Source organism: Erythranthe guttata, chromosome 4 (genome assembly GCF_056151865.1).
Source record: "Erythranthe guttata isolate IM_541 chromosome 4, IM_541, whole genome shotgun sequence".
Taxonomy (NCBI): domain Eukaryota; kingdom Viridiplantae; phylum Streptophyta; class Magnoliopsida; order Lamiales; family Phrymaceae; genus Erythranthe; species Erythranthe guttata.
In genome coordinates this window covers 7,678,021-7,685,572 of record NC_142536.1, presented here as the reverse complement: position 1 = coordinate 7,685,572, position 7,552 = coordinate 7,678,021, and positions in this window count along the sequence as shown.

Sequence of the window (7,552 nt, the reverse complement as noted above, 5' to 3'; positions counted from 1 at the left end):
GCAGCAACACCTTCAGAAACAGGTGCAGCAACACCTTCAGGAACAGAATGTTGAGAGGCTGCTGTTGCCATGATGGGCTGTGATGTCTCCCCCTGAGTTGATGCTGGGGGAGGTGAGTTGTTGGATGATGACTCAGAGGAGCTGGAGGACAAGGCTTGAGCCTGTGGTGCAGCGAAGGTAGGATCCCCTGCTTCATCATCAGTTTCTTCATCTACCAAGTGAAGACCTCTTCGTGGATTTGACTGAACTGGAGTGCGGCCACCTCTGCCTCCTCTTCTTCCACCTCTGCTTCCTCTTGTGGGAGAGTTTTCTTCCCTCCGGCGTTGTGGCACCGCAGTATTCAGATCTGGAAAAGGGTTCATGCGCTTGGAGGCGCGTTGGAAACCTTCCGGCAGTGGAAGAAGGACCCACAAAATCGAAGTTGTCTGGGTCAATCGGGTTCAGCTCGTCGCCGGGCTCAATGTAGCTAATAGGAAGAGCATCAAGGTTGACCGGATGAACGATGATGGCTAGATTTGGGTTTGCCGGTGCAGGTGCTGCAGCATCGTTGTGGACATCATCATCGGCGACTGGAAGAGGATTTCTAGGTGGGGATGCCATGATACAGTAGATAAAGTAAAATTGCTTCTTTGTGCTTTTGATTTTTGAGTGTGAATTTTGAGAGAAGAAGCACGAAATTTATAAGCCCTAATTTTGCTGAAGAAAGAAAAAAAATGAAGTGGAGAAGGTGAAGAAGTGGTGTGCGTTTTTCTTGGGGAGAGTGTGATTAAGGAGAATAAAATTTCCTTGGCAGTTTAAAGCAGAAACGTGACACATGGCACAATAAGGAGTGGACTTAGTGGAAAATAAGGAATTAACCCATGTACCCATGACCCATATAAATAGGAATAATTCAATAAAAATAAAAATAAAACCGTAGCACTCATGAAATATTCAAAAAAATAGAAAAACACATTTATTAATGATTAATAGTGAGAAAAAAATTGCTGACATGCATAAATATTATTATATATGTATATATATATATATATATATGTTTTTATTTATATAATAAATATATATATATATATATATATATATATATATATATATATATATATATATATATATATATATATATATATATATATATATATTTATATATTTTTATTTAATATATATAAACTCTTATTTTCAAGTCAAACAATTCACATGGAACATGATCAAGTGTTCAGTTTGAAGGTTCCTCAGTTACTAAGATATGACTATCAAAATAGAGGAGTTTGACTTATGTGAGTGTAATTATTGTCTAAATGTTTACATGAAGCATGATCACGTTTCAAGGTGAAAGACTTCCAGTTACTGATTTAGAAAATAATACATCACAGTGAAGCCATTATTTAATGAAGCTAATGCTTCAGTAAATTATGTTGCAGCTTAAGATATTTGATGAGGTGCTGCAACACATTTCAGGACATGTTTATTGAGTACACATCCCGAGAGATTTTCTGAGTTTAGAAAACCTCTCATAATCTAATGCCTTTGTAAAGATGTCAGCCAGCTGATCTTCTGTGGGAATGTACTTTAAGCACACTATATTTTTCTCAACTATATCACGAATAAAATGATGTTTAATATCTATGTGTTTAGTTCGTGAGTGTTGAACGGGATTTTTTGAAATGTCAATAGCACTTGAATTATCACAATATATGGTCACGGTATCACTGGTTAACCCATAATCTCCCAACATTTGTTTCATCCAAATTAGTTGACCACAACACCCTCCAGCAGCTACATATTCTGATTCAGCTGTTGAAAGAGATACACAGTTTTGCTTTCTACTAAACCAAGAAACTAGATTATTCCCCAAAAAGAAACATGCACCTGATGTGCTTTTTCTGTCACTAATATCCCCAGCCCAATCAGAATCACTAAAACCTATCAAGTTTGTGTTTGTGTCTTTGAAAAACTGAATCCCTAAGTCTACTGTACCTGCAATATACCTAATAATCCTCTTCACAGCTTTAAGATGAGTGACTTTGGGGTTAGCTTGATATCTGGCACACACACAAACACTAAACATAATGTCAGGCCTGCTTGCTGTTAGATACAGAAGGCTTCCAATCATGCTTCTGTAGAGAGTGCTGTCGACATCTTCTGCAACATCATCCTTAGACAGTTTTTGGCTGGAACCCATTGGAGTTTTCATGTGCTTGGCTGATTCCAACTCAAACCTTTTGACCAGATTGAGAGCATACTTCTTCTGATTCACAAACATTCCTTCACCTGTCTGTTTGATTTGGAGTCCTAAGAAGTAATTCAACTCTCCTACCATACTCATTTCAAAAGTGTGAGACATAGAATCTACAAAAGACTGCAAAAGGTTAGCACAAGTAGAGCCAAAAACAATGTCATCAACATATATTTGAACAATAATGATATGATTATTAGTTCTTCTAACAAATAGGGTTCTGTCTGCCTCCCCTCTATTGAACTGTATTTCAAGTAAGAAGTCAGTGAGTCTTTGATACCATGCTCTAGGAGCTTGTTTAAGACCATACAGAGCCTTCTTAAGCTTGAAAACATGATTAGGCTTGGCAGAATCTTCAAAACCCTTTGGCTGTTCTACATATGCTTCCTCATTTAAAACCCCATTCAGAAATGCACTTTTGATATCCATCTGATACAGTTTGATTTTAAGAAAGCAGGCTATAGCAAGAAGTAATCTAATAGATTCAATTCTAGCTACTGGAGCAAATGTCTCATCAAAGTCTATACCCTCAATTTGAGTGTATCCTTGTGCTACTAACCTAGCCTTATTTCTAACAACTGTACCTTTTTCATCAGTTTTGTTTTTGAAGATCCACTTAGTTCCTATCACATTTACATGGCTTGGTCTGGGAACTAAGTACCAAACATCATTTCTGATGAATTGATTCAACTCTTCATGCATTGCATTTACCCAGAATTCATCCTTCAGAGCTTCTGCAATATTCCTTGGTTCCACTGAAGACACAAAACAAGTGGTTCTAGTTAGTGCACATTCAGAAGATAAATTTGCAAATCTTACCATGTCTCTGTAGTTCACTCTCTCTTTTCTTCTGGTTCTTATTCCATCAAAGATATCTCCCACTACTTGAGTTGATGGGTGATTTTTCTGGATTCTGCTTGATGGTTCCTTTCTGCAGACATCAAAGGTTGGCTGCAATTCAGTCTCTGTAGGATGTGCTGAGTCAGATGTGGTGACACTTGGCTCAGCACCTTCTTCTCTTAAGACTGGACTGTTTGTGTCTGGGCTCTCTGTGGCAGAAGTGTCTTCTTCTGTTGCTTCTCTTTCAGCAATTAAGTCATCAACTTCATCTTCAACTGTTTTACTGCGGAGATCAGCAAAGTCATCAAATACCACATTTACAGATTCAATAATGGTTCGAGTTCTTAGATTATATACTCTATAAGCATGACTGTTATTAGAGTATCCCATAAATAAACACAAATCACTTTTTGAATCAAACTTAGCTAGATGATCTCTATCATTTAGAACATAGCAGACACATCCAAACACATGCATGTATTCTAGATTAGGTTTCTTACCATAAAGAATTTCATATGAATTCATCATGGATCCTAATCTTAGATACACACGGTTTGAGATGTGACAGGCTGTGTTGACAGCCTTAGCCCAAAACCTTTTAGACAGATTTTTTGCACTCATCATCACCCTAGCCATTTCCTGAATGGTTCTGTTTTTCCTTTCAGCAATGCCATTTTGCTGAGGAGTTTTTGGAGCAGAAAATTCATGCTTTATGCCCTTTTTATTACAAAATGCAAGAAATAAAGCATTCTCAAATTCTTTTCCATGATCAGATCTTATCCTACGAACAGAAACTTGAAATTGAGTTCTAACAAACCTGTACAAATTTTTGAATACTTCAAAGGTGTCTGATTTTTCTCTTAAAAAATACACCCAAGTATATCTTGAAAAATCATCAACACATACAAAGACATATTTTTTACCACCTAGACTTTCTACCTCTATAGGACCCATAAGATCCATATGTACAAGTTCAAAACAAATAGTGGTACCAACGTGTTGCAACACTTTGTGTGGTACTCTGGTTTGCTTTCCCTTCTGGCACATTCCACATATAAGAATATCCTTGATCTTGAGATCTGGTACTCCTCTTATAGCATTGTACTTGTTGAGCAGCTTCAGATTCTTGAAGTTTGTGTGTCCTAGTTTCTGGTGCCACAGCTCTACTTCACTTACTCTTGAGCTCTTGCATGAGATGGTGTCACCTGTTTGATAGCAATTATCCATTGATCTGGAACCTGTAAGTACACAATGATTTTGATTATCAAACACAGAACAACAGTATTTATCAAATTCTACACGTAGATCATCATCACACAATTGACTGATACTGATGAGGTTTGACCCCAATCCTTCAACATGTAGAACATTTGAAAGTTTTGGAAGTCCCTCAATACTGAGAGTTCCACGTCCAACCACTTTGCCTTGAGCTCCTCCTCCATAGGTTACACGTCCTCCACTAAGTGTGTGGTAGTTTTGATAGAAATTCCTTTGTTCCAGTCATGTGCCTAGAGCATCCACTATCAAAGTACCATGAACCTGAAATGTTAGCATTTAAGGAGGTGTATACTGCCTTGCACAAAAGTTTACCTTTGGGAGTCCATATTTTACACTCCTTTTTGGTAAATTCTACCTTTTTCTTTGAGGTGTTCCTTGGAGTGATGTGACTTATTTTATACAACATTTTGTCACTACTGAGTTTCTCACAAAATGGACGAATGTGTCCTGGTGAGAAACTGTAATGGCAAACATAACCTCTTATTCTGGAGTCTGGAGGAGTGGCTGTGGACTTCTTACATTCCTTTATGTTTGCACCTTTTTCTTTTACAAAGACAATTTCTTTCTTCTCAACTGGCTTCATTTGTTTTTTGAACCCTAGCCCTTCATGTTTGTAGTGCTTTTCCATTGACACAATCTCTTCGAGTTTAGTTGTGCCAGTATTCATCCTCTTGATTGCTAGAGTTGCCTTTTTGAGTTCATCTTTCACTTTTGCGAGTTCAAGATCCTTCCTGGTGATTCCAACCTCCAAATGTGTGACTGTCTCTTTGAGGGAGGAATTTTCCTTGTTGGCTGCATCTAGAGCTTGAGTCTTCTTCTCCAGGTCAAGAGCCAGTTTTCTACACATTTCTTCCTCATCACTAGCTGCTTCAATGCTGGATTCTGCTGCATTTAAAGAAATAGAGTTTAAACATGTATAATGATCAGTACTTAACTCAGAAATTTCAGTCACTGAAAGTGTTTCAGAAAGTGTTGCAGCATCCAGAGAAACTCTTTGTGATTCTGTTTCAGAAGCATTTCCAGTGATATATCTGACAGAGAGAGCTTGTTTAGTGGATTGCTGTTCCTCTATCTGTTCAGGTTGCTCTTCCTCCTCATCACTGACAGCACAAATCAAACTCATTCAAGGTATTTGCACATTCATTAGCATAATGTCCAAATCCAGAACAAGCCCTGCATTTAATGTGATCCAAGTTAGGTGGTTCAGAATTTGAACGAACAAATGAGGAATTTTTAGAAGTGTTCTGAGAAGGTGTTTGAGGAAATGTTCTCTGTGAAGTAGATCTGTTCCGGGGCTGAGTTTGTCGGTTTTGTGAAGAGCCATCTGGAAATAATTGTCTGGGCTTGATTCCACCTCGCCTGTATGCCCTACTGAATTTCTGAATTTGGAATGCAACATTGTTGAGACATTCCTCTGCATCATCATCAAACTCCGGAGCAACATCTTCTTTCTCCAATTCTGCCTGAAGTGCATTTGAGATAGCCTTTCCTTTCTCATTTCTTTGATCTTCAAAGTTCATCTCTCTAGACTTTAGACTACCAATTAAGTCGTCCAGCCGTAGAGATGATGTGTCCTTGGCCTCCTCAATAGCAGTAACCGTGATGCTGAATCTTTCTGGGAGAGTTCTTAACACCTTATTCACCAGTGTCTCATTGCTTAAAGGACCACCTAAGGATTGAAATTCATTGGCTAAATCAATCAATTTCTCATTGTACTGAGAAATTGTTTCAGTTTCTTCCATTCTCAGTCTCTCAAATTTGGAAGAGAGTAATCTGAGCTTGGTTCTTCTGACACTATCTGATCCTTCACAATGTAGCTGTAGAACCTCCCATGCATCCTTTGCAGAAGTGCATACTGAAATCAATTTAAACATGGTTAAATCTACTGAATTGAAAATTGCATTCAATGCCTTTGAGTTTTGATTGGCATTTGATAGATCATCTGCTGTCCACCGTAGTTCTAGTGTTGGAAATACATCCCCATCTGCATCTGTGATTGTTGGTGCCTTCCATCCAGTGAGAATGGATCTCCAGGCTCTCTCATCAATGGCTTTGATGTATGCCCTCATCTTGACTTTCCAGTAGGTGTAGTTTGTGCCGTCAAGTACAGGAGGTCGCATAGAGGCAGTCATCTGAGTATCCATCACGAATTCGTTTCTGAAAAAGAAAAATAGGAACAAACACTTAGTATACGTCAAGTGTTGGCTCTTGATGCCAATTGAAAGAATTTATGGTCCCGAATTCGTTTAATACAGAGGTGTTGTCTTAAGTGTTATGACACTTGAATAAACAAGCAGCGGAAATAAAAAGAAACAATACTCAGAATTGAAAAATGTTCACAAGTAAAGACTTGTGAACTTGCCCTTTACAGGACGAAAAATATATATTAAAATCAGTATTCCAAGAATACAAACAGAAGAGGTGCGAAAACTTCTTCCTTATGAATGAATCTTTTTCAAGTTCATTCTTACAACCAAATCTAGATACTAAAAGAAAAATATTAAAAATTCTAGATTTCAAAGAATGTACTCATAAGGAGTACGTACAAACAGATCCTAGAAACTCTAAAATTCTTGAGATTAAAACTTCAGCTCTCCTTTTTGTTTCCTCGAAATCTGTGTCAATTCTTGAGTCTTGAGTTTGGTATTTATAGACTTGCCAAGCTTCCACTCCTCAGCCCATGATCTGCAAGAAAACCAACCACAAGAGCACTCAAGATAATGGGTTAGTGGGTTAGTTAGGAAGTTAGAATAAAACCCACTAATCACTACTTAGTCCACTAAGTCATAACACTTAGCCCACTAAGTCATAACACTTAGCCCACTAAGTAATGACACTTAGCCCACTAAGTAATAACTAAAATTTAGTTTGAAAGTAAGAGAGTTAAAAACACTTTTGTAAAATATAACAACGTGTTTCAAAGTGTTCATTAGATTAGCTGATTTGTGGCTAATTTGATTATTTGAATAATGATTCCATGATCGTAGTTTATTTCCATAGATTAGAGTAGTTGAACTCTATATAAAAGGATCAACTTGTATGAATAAAAACACACAACCATGTATTCAAATCTTATGAGTAAGAGTGTGTCTCTTTGTTTCTTCAAGAACCATTATTTTTAAATGAAGTTATCGGAGTTGTTCTCAGTGACGTTCGCCCCAGACTTATCAATCAATCTTCCGCAATTGATTGTGCAGTCTTCGT